Below are 10962 nucleotides of genomic sequence, written 5' to 3' on the forward strand. Positions count from 1 at the left end.
AAAACAGGTTACAAAAATACACAGGATACATTTTAAAGAACGTTCAACACGTACTATTCAGCACCACAGACTGATTAGTCGTTTTCCAATTAGGAGACATGTTTTTCCAAGGGGCTAGGCCCTACCGGTTCTCTTGACGCCCTTCAAAGTCTCACTTTTTTCCGGAATCTCGTGATTTACTTCCGGGGTGATCGAGACGTCTTCGCTAGAAGGCACATTGGGACGCTGCTGGAGTTGCCCTGTCCCTGGTGCTGTTGTTGAGCTTGTTATGCTCGCGCAATAGAATAGCCTTCACATTTTTAAAGCACATAAGAGTCCTAAGAAACTTAAAGGCTGAGGTGAGTTCTCAGAATTTTAAACCCCTCAGCCGAGAGCGCGAAGGTAAGTTGTCCGTGCGCGGACGTCCCGTCGTATTCAGACGTATTTTAGAATGTGTTTCCTGCAGCGCTTGGCCGCGCCAGTGATGTTTTGACTCACCCGTACTTTATGAGCTCGGCAAGTCAAGTGACCCTCTTCCAGCTCCTCTCACTGCCTAGCCACGTGGGGGATAATTGACACTTTTCAACCTTTAAGTAAGAGGCTTCTTGCGAGTAAACGATAGGAGATTGGGATGCCAAGTATGTGTGTATCCACGACATGGCACATTTGAGTGCAGTGTGACTATAGCGTTAAGTCCCCCACACCCTTTTCATGATGTAAAAAAAAATCCTACAAATGGACTCCACAAATCACATGTTTATATGTTGCTGCTAGACCTAACCGGAGGTCCAAATATATTTGTAGGTCCAGCCTGGGCAGCCCATGCACTGCTCGGCGAGCCATGCTGCATTAATGTACTTGAAGCCCCGCCCACTCACCGCCTATATTTGTCATTGGCTTGTGTCATTGCCCTTTGTAAAGTCTGGCTTCTGATTCACTATTAGACTTGTTAGTACCTCATTGTCTTCATTTGTAACTTCCCATGAGGACTTGTCAATTTACTTCGGTTGTTACATGGTAGTCTTTTGTCTATAAGCACTATTTACTTTAATGAGTCTCTCTTAATGCAGGAGGGTAAGCACTATGGGCCCGATGTAGGTGGCAAATACCGGTCGGAAACGGCCGAATTCGGCCGTTTCCGACCGGTATTTGGCATCTTGAGATGTAGGGGGCCAGATTTTAAAGATTCTGTAAATTTACCGAATCGGTATTTTTACCGATTCGGTAATTCCCAGATGTAGGTGGGTCTCTTCTGAGTCCCTAAGGCCCTACAAATTCCGTATTTTACCACCCAATCTAATTGGGTGTTAAAATACCGAAATCAGGTGTGCATGCACATGTGTGCATGCACACCTAGCCATGTGACAGACAGACATGCCCTTAGGGCATGTCTGTGTGCCACATGGCGCACATGCCTATTTTTGGGGTGCCAGAGGGTGTCAAAGTGACACCCCCTGCACCCTTGCAAAATTCGGTATTTACCGATTCTGTAATTACAGAATTGGTATTGCCCAATTGATTCCTATGGGCTTTAAGGCCAATGGGAATCAATGGGCAATACCGATTTGGTATTTACAGATTCGGTAAATACCGAATCTTAACGATTCGGTATTTACAGAATCTGTAATACCTACATCTCCCCCCTTAATATTTACCGACTCTTAAATACCGAATCGGTAACATTCGGTATTTAAGAGTCGGTAAATATGAATTACCTACAGCTGGCCCTATTTTCTTTGATGAGTTTCTCTTACTGCAGGAGGGGCTCTCGTGCCCAGTTGTGACCACCCGCTTGTTTATTTTACTCTTAGCAAATGGGAGCTCTTCAGGGGCCTTGGGGGACAGAAGGGGCAACTCAGCGATGCCTTCAAGCATTTAGAATGCAATGGATCACACAATTGCGAGAGGTGAAGCTATTGCTTTTTTTTTACTGATTTTTATGTAGCGCAAACTTGACTTGAAGGTATCGGGTATCCGAGCGCTTTATACAAGCACCAGTTGTGTTACATGAGAATTGTAAATCGTTTTAAAAACCAAAACACAAATAAGAGGCATTGTCATTTACAATGCAATTAGCTCAAAGTCACGTAAATGCGAGACCTATTGCATTGCAGATGCTTGCTTTAAAAAGTATGGTAACTGTGAAGCTGCATGCAGTGGGGACAGGGTGATCGAGTGTGGGGGCGGAGTCAATGACGTGGCAAAAAAATATTCTTTATAGTTTTTTTAACTTTCACTTTAAGGTAACTACATATAAAATAATGCACAGCTTAAATGAACAAGCTTCTGTAATGCAGTAGGTCTCGTATTTACGCAAGTTTGAGCTATTGGCATTAGTAAATAACAGTGCCTTTTATTTATGTTGTGTTTGTAAAACAAAAATAAAAAGCATTGTCATTTACAATGCCAGTAGCTCAAACTCTCGCAAATGCGAGACCTATTGCATTCCAAATGTTTGAAGGCATCGCTGAGTTGCCCCCTTCTGTCTCCCATGGCCCCTGATGCGCTCCCAGTATGCTACAAGTTAAATAAACAAGCCGGTGGTCGCAACTGTGCATGAGAGACCCTCCTGCCCGCCTGCAAGATGAGAAACTCATTAAAGAAAATAGTGCTTACACACTAAAGAAGACGTACTGTGTAACAACTGAAGTAAAAGGGCCAGTACTCGGGGGAGGTTACAAATATAGACAAGGCGATACTAAGGAGGGACTAACAAGCCTAATATTGAATCAGAAGCCAGTATTTACGAAGGACTATGACACACGCCAATGACAAATATGGGCGGAGAGTGGGCGGGGCTTTAAGTACATCAATACAGCATGGCTCGCAGAGTAGGGCATGTGCAGTCCAGGCTCGACTTAAAAATAAATGCATGGTATGTTAATCAGTAGGAAATGCACTATTGTACATTATGAAGCATCTATTAGTTAATGCACTGCAGAGGTCTTTGTGTGTAGCCAAATACCCAAATAATTGAATCCTAGTTGATGCAGTGGAGAATAGTGACACGTATGTTTAGTGCTACTAGGTCTCAGTCTGCGACAGACAGCACTGCAAATACATACGCCATACATTTAAACTTGCTTTATTCCTAGAATAATATAGGCTGCTACAAAATGTGCAAAAAGTTTAAGATCATAGTGGTTCCAAAATATAAATTTTAGTAATACCCAGACTATACGTAGTGCAATTTGTTTATAACTTGTTTTCAAAAGCACACATTTCACATCTCAGCTGGTAACTCCCTTACAATACCACTCTAAAAGAATAAATCTGTCATCACAACGCTTCAAGTGATTCCATCAATTAAAGCCAATATCGGCTTCCAAGCACCCTTTACATTTGCAGGTTTGCCGATTGACATTTACATTTCTCTCAGGCAAGCAGGCTTGTTTAGCTGTCTGTCCCTCCCTTGATTTCACAGCACAGGAAACTTCTTGCCCTACAATTCTGCTGAAACATTTCAGCTGTTAGAATTAACCGTCCCAGGACAGTTGCGGTGGCGGCTGGTACGGACCTGTGGTGGCAGGAGTAGAAATTTTCACTTACCTCTGCACGGCCACTGTCTCTCCTCTTTCGTCTCTCCTCCGCTTCTTTTCCTGGAAGCACACTGGCTCCCCTAAGCCAATTACGATGCTGCCGTCACCAGCATGACAGCATCGTCGTGATTGGTCTTAGTGGCCTGGTTCGGCACTCAGACAGGGAGTGAGAGCCTGTGCATGTTTTCCACCCAAGCTATGCAATATTGCTTGGTGGAAAACTTGCTAAGTGTGCATGACTGTTTGGCCTGGCTCAAGACGGCCAGCCAAACCTTCATGCACAGTTAAGTGTACCAACAACTCCTCTCCCCACTGGCTGTGATGACAGCCAAGCCCACCCCAAAACTGGCTTCAGCACGGAAAAATAAAATGATACTATCGTGTTGTCATTTTATTTTTCCTTCTTTCCTTGGTTGAAAAGCAGGGGCCCGACTCTCCTCTGCCTTGGCGGAAGGACCGCCGCTGGACAGTTGTCTTTTCTCAAAAATAAGTTTTCTTTAACTTAACCTGTTCTCTGTAATAAAAATGTATGTGCACATCATGCCCCTCGGATCCCGCCCACTTCGATCACTGGTCTTGACTAATAGTCCAGTGGATGGTCTGACACTATAATCACCTAATACATATACAAGACATTAAAAAAAAAGTCATAGAGAGCCCTGGATCCTTAAAGACCACTCAAAGGGTGGAACATTTTTACTCAGTTCAGTGTATTTGGATACTATATCCCACAAACACCCAGGTCTGATTTTTATCATACCTTGGGCCAGTGCTTTATTAGTGTCAGGGCCCTCGTCAGGAGTCCACTGCCGCTTGCACCATCAATTGCCCCCACCAGCTCTGCCAATGACAGCACCAACACAACTACTAATCATCACACACCTACAAGTACCACATTTAAGACTTTTCCAGGCCTCCAAATGTGTAAGAACTGCTTGGGTGGCAGGTATTAGTCATTTTAAAGTTTACTGAATTAATAAACAACTGTTGTTTTGCAGATCTCTAAATTAGACAAAAGGGGCCGGAAACCACCTGCTCAAATTAAGCATTGCCTTGGGCACTTATTAATAAAGGGATATCTGGCTAACCTTAAGGTATTTTTATTTCTTTAAAACCCTGGCAGAAAAATATTCAAAGTGCTCCCTGGAACATGATTGAGCTTGTCCTGCTTTACAAGGACCAGAGTGAGAGCCGATAATGAAGTATGCACACTGGTATATGTCTCTGATAAGAAGTTCAACGTGACGACATTGCAAAAATTTTCTTATAGAAGATATTCAAGCCACTTTTTCTGATACATCCAGTGTTTGTGCAAATGAGTATTTTCCATGTGTAAGGTGGATTGAATGCTTTTGCCCCACTAGAGGTGTCTTCATTCATCTCCTTGTTGTCTGCCATTAGGTCTGGCTCTCTGCTTGACCCCTGCCCTTATCTATATTGAGTAAGTTGGCCACGTTTACTATGGTGCAATTCACCCAGCTTCTGCATGTATCCTTAGCTGAAGGTAGGGTGCCTTTTGCATGGAAAAGGGCTCTAATTACGCTCCTACTAAAAAAGTCCAATCTTGCCCCTCTTTTATTGTCAAATTACAGGCCTATTTCTCTTCTGCCTACCTTAGCTAAGGTGCTAGAAAGGCATGCCAATCGGCAACTTACATCTTAGGTGACGTAGAATGGTATTTTGCATCCCTCGCAATCAGGATTCAGGGCGGGTTACCGCACTGAATCCGCTCTCCTTGGTGTCATGGAATACCTGCTTTGACAATTAGAGTCAGGCAGCTCAGTGGTACTGATTCGGTTAGATCTCAGTGCAGTATTGGCACAGTGAATCACTCTACTGTGTCGTCAGAAAGTAATGGGAGTGCAGGGTACAGCCTTGGCATGGCTTAGATCTTTCCCGTATAATCGCACCTTTCCCGTATAATCGCACCTTTCCCATCTGTTACCCTCCGGGGTGTCCTGGTGCTCCACCCTGAGTCCACTCCTGTTCAATCTTTACATCAGGTCCCTTGCTGACATTGTGGAGTCCCATGGACTGACTTTTTTCATATGCCAATGACACACAAATTGTGGTGTCCTTATCTTCTAAGGATAACTGAAATGCTGAAGCCTTGAGCACCTGTTTGCCCCAAGTTTGGAGTAAGCTGTCCTACAGAGCCTTTAAATTGGTATAGCAGCTTTACCAATTTAAACATCAGCTCCTACGCCGACGACACCCAGCTGATCCTCTCCCTGACCAACAACCCCGCCGCCGCCAGAGCCAACCTTCACGAAGGGATGAAAGAGGTAGCCGAGTGGATGTCGACCAGCCGCCTGAAGCTGAACTCGGACAAGACGGAAGTCCTCATCCTGGGATCCTCGCCCTCCGCCTGGGACGACTCCTGGTGGCCCCCCGCCCTGGGCACCGCACCCAAACCGACAGACCACGCACGCAACCTGGGCTTCATCCTGGACTCCTCCCTCTCCATGACCAGGCAAGTCAACGCCGTCTCCTCGTCGTGCTTCAACATCCTGCGCATGCTACGGAAGATCTTCCGGTGGATCCCCACCGAGACCAGGAAGACGGTCACCCAGGCCCTCGTCACCAGCCGACTGGACTACGGCAACGCCCTCTACGCCGGAACCACCGCCAAGCTCCAGAAGAGACTCCAACGGATCCAGAACGCCTCAGCCAGACTCATCCTCGACGTCCCACGACACAGCCACATCTCCGGACACCTGAGAGACCTGCACTGGCTCCCGGTCAACAAGAGAATCACCTTCCGTCTCCTCACCCACGCACACAAAGCCCTTCACGACCAAGGCCCGAGCTACCTCAACAACCGCATCAACTTCTACGCTCCCAAACGACACCTCCGATCAGCCAGTCACGCCCTCGCCGCCGTCCCCCGCATCCGAAGAGCGACGACAGGAGGAAGGTCCTTCTCCTACCTGGCCGCCAAGACCTGGAACTCCCTCCCGACCGACCTGCGCCTGACCCAAGACCACCTCGCCTTCAGGAAGAAGCTCAAGACCTGGCTGTTCGAGCAGTAGCAGCACCCCCCACCCCTAGCGCCTTGAGACCCTCCGGGTAAGTAGTGCGCTCTACAAATGCCTATGATTGATTGATTGATAGATACATCACGGTATGACTCTGCTTCTTCCTGCAGTCTAGTGAAGTTATGGTGTTATTCTGTGTGTGCATGTGTGTATATATATGTATGTATATGTATGTATATATATGTATGTGTATATATATATGTATATATGTATGTATGTATATATATGTATTTGTATGTATGTATGTGTGTATATATATATATATATATATATATATATATATATATATATATATATATATATATATATATATTCACTGAAAAAACCATAGGTTATAGACCATATATAGTTAGGAATTCGCATTTACAAAACCTTATTTTACTCACACAAAACCATTGAAATTCCATATATAGTTAGTTGCACTAACTATATATCGCGCACCCGCAATCCACTGCTGATGATGTCACATATTACATCATTCATGACATGGTCAGTGACATCACTGATGACATCTCAAATGACATCACTGATGACATCTCAAATGACATCACTGATGACATCTCAAATGACATCACTGATGACATCACTGATGACCTCTCATTTGACATTACTGATCACATCACTGATGATATCATTCATGTGATAATACGATGAACCTCTTCAGACTCTAATATAACCTTAGATACAATCAGTGTAAACAGACACTTACAGACTGTCACTCATCCATGGAGTTACTCACACACCTAGTCAGTCATGCAAAGAATCAATCACACCTCCATTTCCTCAACTATACAGTTATACAAACTTTACTTATTCAAACATATACTAACACATATTTACTCTCTTATACAATCCCTGATACAAGTTCACAATGATCCATACAGCCACTCACACATTCACTGGCTCTTATGCACAGTTATTTATATATGTCAACTCTCACATCTACTGTGTTTTACATATGTACTTACTTTGACATGTAGCACTGAGATATCCATTCACTCACCAATACACTCATGCACACAGTCAACCGCCCATACAGCTGTTTCCACATGCACTTTTGAAACCATACATCTAGTGAATCAACTGCTCACACATCTATGCACAGAGTCATACACCTCCCAGCCACCCACACACACACTCAGTCTCCCATACAAATACTTGGGCAACCAATCAATAACCCATATAGTTACTCATATATCTACTTATCAACACATGCAACAGTTTACAGAACAACAGACATAATGATGCACAAATTAAGACCGTTTAGTCACTAACCCATGCACTCAGTGAGACACATTTAATCACTCACTCATACAGTCAGTCATGCACCTACTAAATCCTTCATCCAGACACTTATACATCCACTCATTCTTCAATATGTAAGACATATTTTAACTTTACAGAAACATACAGTCACTGGATGTTGTCATCAGTGAAGTCATCAGTGATGTCATCAGTGACGTCACTGACCATGTCATGAATGATGTAATATGTGACATCATCAGCAGTGGATTGTGGGGGCGCGATATATAGTTAGTGCAACTAACTATATATGGAATTTCAATGGTTTTGTGTGAGTAAAATAAGGTTTTGTAAATGCGAATTCCTAACTATATATGGTCTATAACCTATGGTTTTTTTCAGTGAATTTTCAAGGTTTTGTAAATGCTAATTCCTAACTATATATGGTCTATAACCTATGGTTTTTTCAGTGAATTTTCAAGGTTTTGTAAATGCTAATTCCTAACTATATATGGTCTAAAACCTATGGTTTTTTCAGTGAATATATATATATATATACATACATATATAAACATATATCATCTGTATATCTATATAAATACAAACATAAATGCATGCATACATATACTTATATGCATACAGATGCATGTTATTTACATGAAAGTTGAAAAAACACTAATAAAAGCAAAGCTAAAAAGCCACCTCATTACAAACAGAATGGCTTTAACTTAAACGAGGGCGAGATCTATTGCATTTTCAATGCTTGTTTACTTTGGTTCCATCAAGAAGGCATTCAGATGTGTCACACATTTGCCATAAATTCTGAATGTTAGCACTCTAGTTGCACATTAGATCACTGTAGTAAAGCTACTGCTCACCAGGGACGTCTGCTGCTGGTATTCAAAGTGCATGTTTCAGTCTGCATGTCAGAATTTTTTTAATGAAATAGAAGAGGATTTGAGAAGTCACTCAAAATGATCCCTAATTTTTCTTTCTGAAGCACTAATCATACTTTCAATGGCAAAATTAACCCCCTCATGTTGTTCCTTTTTAAATTGAGTGTTTTCAGACTTACCACTTCATTCCAATCAAGATGGCTTCTGGTGTGCCATACTTTTGTCATAAGTAAGACTGTTAGCGCTCTAGTTGTTCTTTAGAACACTCTGGGACATTCTGTCATTGGGCTATACTTGGGGTACATCTGGGTGATATTTGGGCTACATTTAGGCTCTTTTGTCTCTGGTGGCCATCTTGGGAGATTGTATGTCAGAATTTTTTAATGAAATTGAAGAGGGTTTGAGAAGTCACTCAAAATGTGCCTTAATTTTTCTTTCTGCAGCACTAATCATAATTCATATGGCAAAATATACCCCCTCATTTTGTTCCTTTTTAAATTAAATGTTTTAAGAGTTACCACTTTATTCCAATCAAGATGGCTTCAGGTGTGCCATACCTTTGTAATAAGTAGGACTGTTAGCGCTCTAGTTGTTCTTTAGAACACTCTGGGACATTCTGTCATTGGGCTATACTTGGGCTACATCTGGGTGATATTTGGGCTACATTTGGGCTCTTTTGTCTCTGGTGGCCATTTTGGGAGACTGCATGTCAGAATTTTTTAATGAAATAGAAGAGGATTTGAAAAGTCACTCAAAATGTGCCCTAATTTTTCTTTCTGCAGCACTAATAATACCTTCTATTGCATAATATACCCCCTCATTTTGTTCCTTTTTAAATTAAATGTTTTAAGAGTTACCACTTTATTCCCATCACGATGGCTCCAAGTGTGCTATACCTTTGTAATACGTAGGACTGTTAGCGCTCTAGTTGTTCTTTAGAACACTTTAGGAGGCTGCAGTAGAGCACAAAGGAATCAACTGACAGTCTCAGTCCTTGTTGGATGTACATGTTTTACTGAGAATGTCGGACTTCATTTTCACATGACTGAGAAAGATAATGTGAATTTACAGAAAATATGCTTTCAGTTTAGCTTATAGATCCCCTTCCAAACCACTGTGGGAAAATCATGAGATATTAGTTTTCTTTCAAACAATATTCATGATATCACAGCAGAAGGTTTTTTCACATGGTAAAATCACCTTAGAACCCACCACAATTCCTAAAACGAGTATGGTACAATCAACAAATGATTTATAATGTAACTAAAGTCCTAAAACCCTCTATTAACTACAATGCTTTTTAATGAGGTGCTATCATGTATATTGGTCCCAAGATGGCTGCCAACACTTTTTGGATGAAGTGCTGACAGCCAATCAGATCAGATGTGTGGTTAGGCTCCGCCCAGATATATATCTTTTTTTGAACCTAAATTACTGAAAATCCACTAGAGCACATATATTGAGACCTAGCAAAGGCTCATCGGGCTAACAGTCCCTACAATTTTGCCAAGTTTCGTGCAAATCCATTCAGCCGTTTGAGCTAAAAGTGAGGCCAACCGCCCTATGGAAATGAACATGGGAAAAATGCGTTTTGGGACCCCCCTTTTTTCTCGGCCCCCCCTTGATGAAACCCCCCCAAATTGTCAGGGGCTGCTCAGAAACAAAATGTTCCATTTTCCTGAAAATTTCAGCCAATTCCGTCCACAAACGCCAAAGTTATTAGACATAGAATTTTCAAAAATCCCATAGAGAAAAAATCCTAACTATATATACCTACTGGCGACCGCCAGTAGGTAATATATATATATATATACCCCTACTACAAACCCCAGAACCCATTGCACAGGTAGGTGCTGCTAGCGGTGTGTCCTTGTGGATTTGCGATGTTGTGGCAGCTTCACAAAGTGACAGGCAGTCTATATCCAGAGTTGGAATCATTGTGTGCTTCCTCCCGTCCCCGAACGTTCCATCCCCTCAAAGTCAATTGTCAGGCGGACAGGGTTAGAAATGTCAATGCAAATTTCAATCCGCCGTGCAGTCACAGCCTGCGTTTGCAGCCACCCAGAAATCCAACATCATGAGGGGCGAGCACCGGGCTGTTGCAATACCTTGCATGCGTAGAACACCGCCGGAGCAGAGACCAGATGGATCCCGGGCCACTTTGAAGAACGGGACCTCTGTTGCGCATATCTGGAAACTGCGCGAAATATCAGGAACACCTCCTCCTCCCACACGTGAAGAAGCAGAGGCCACTACGGGGACACCGGT

At 42.9% G+C, this 10962-nt stretch overlaps 1 protein-coding gene across 2 annotated transcripts in view; it reads left to right on the forward strand.

The window, feature by feature from the left end:
* Positions 1–65: 65 nt before the first annotated feature.
* The window catches only part of MRPL41 (mitochondrial ribosomal protein L41), a 24451-nt gene continuing 13554 nt past the window's right edge, over positions 66–10962 (forward strand). The window contains exon 1 of one of the 2 annotated variants that reach the window (XM_086920017.1): positions 66–381. The gene's annotated coding sequence lies outside the window, so the exon portion shown is untranslated. The remainder of the gene's footprint in view (positions 382–10962) is intronic. The other variant, XM_086920016.1, reaches the window with a different exon arrangement.

This window comes from Lissotriton vulgaris, chromosome 5 (genome assembly GCF_964263255.1).
Source record: "Lissotriton vulgaris chromosome 5, aLisVul1.2, whole genome shotgun sequence".
NCBI lineage: Eukaryota > Metazoa > Chordata > Amphibia > Caudata > Salamandridae > Lissotriton > Lissotriton vulgaris.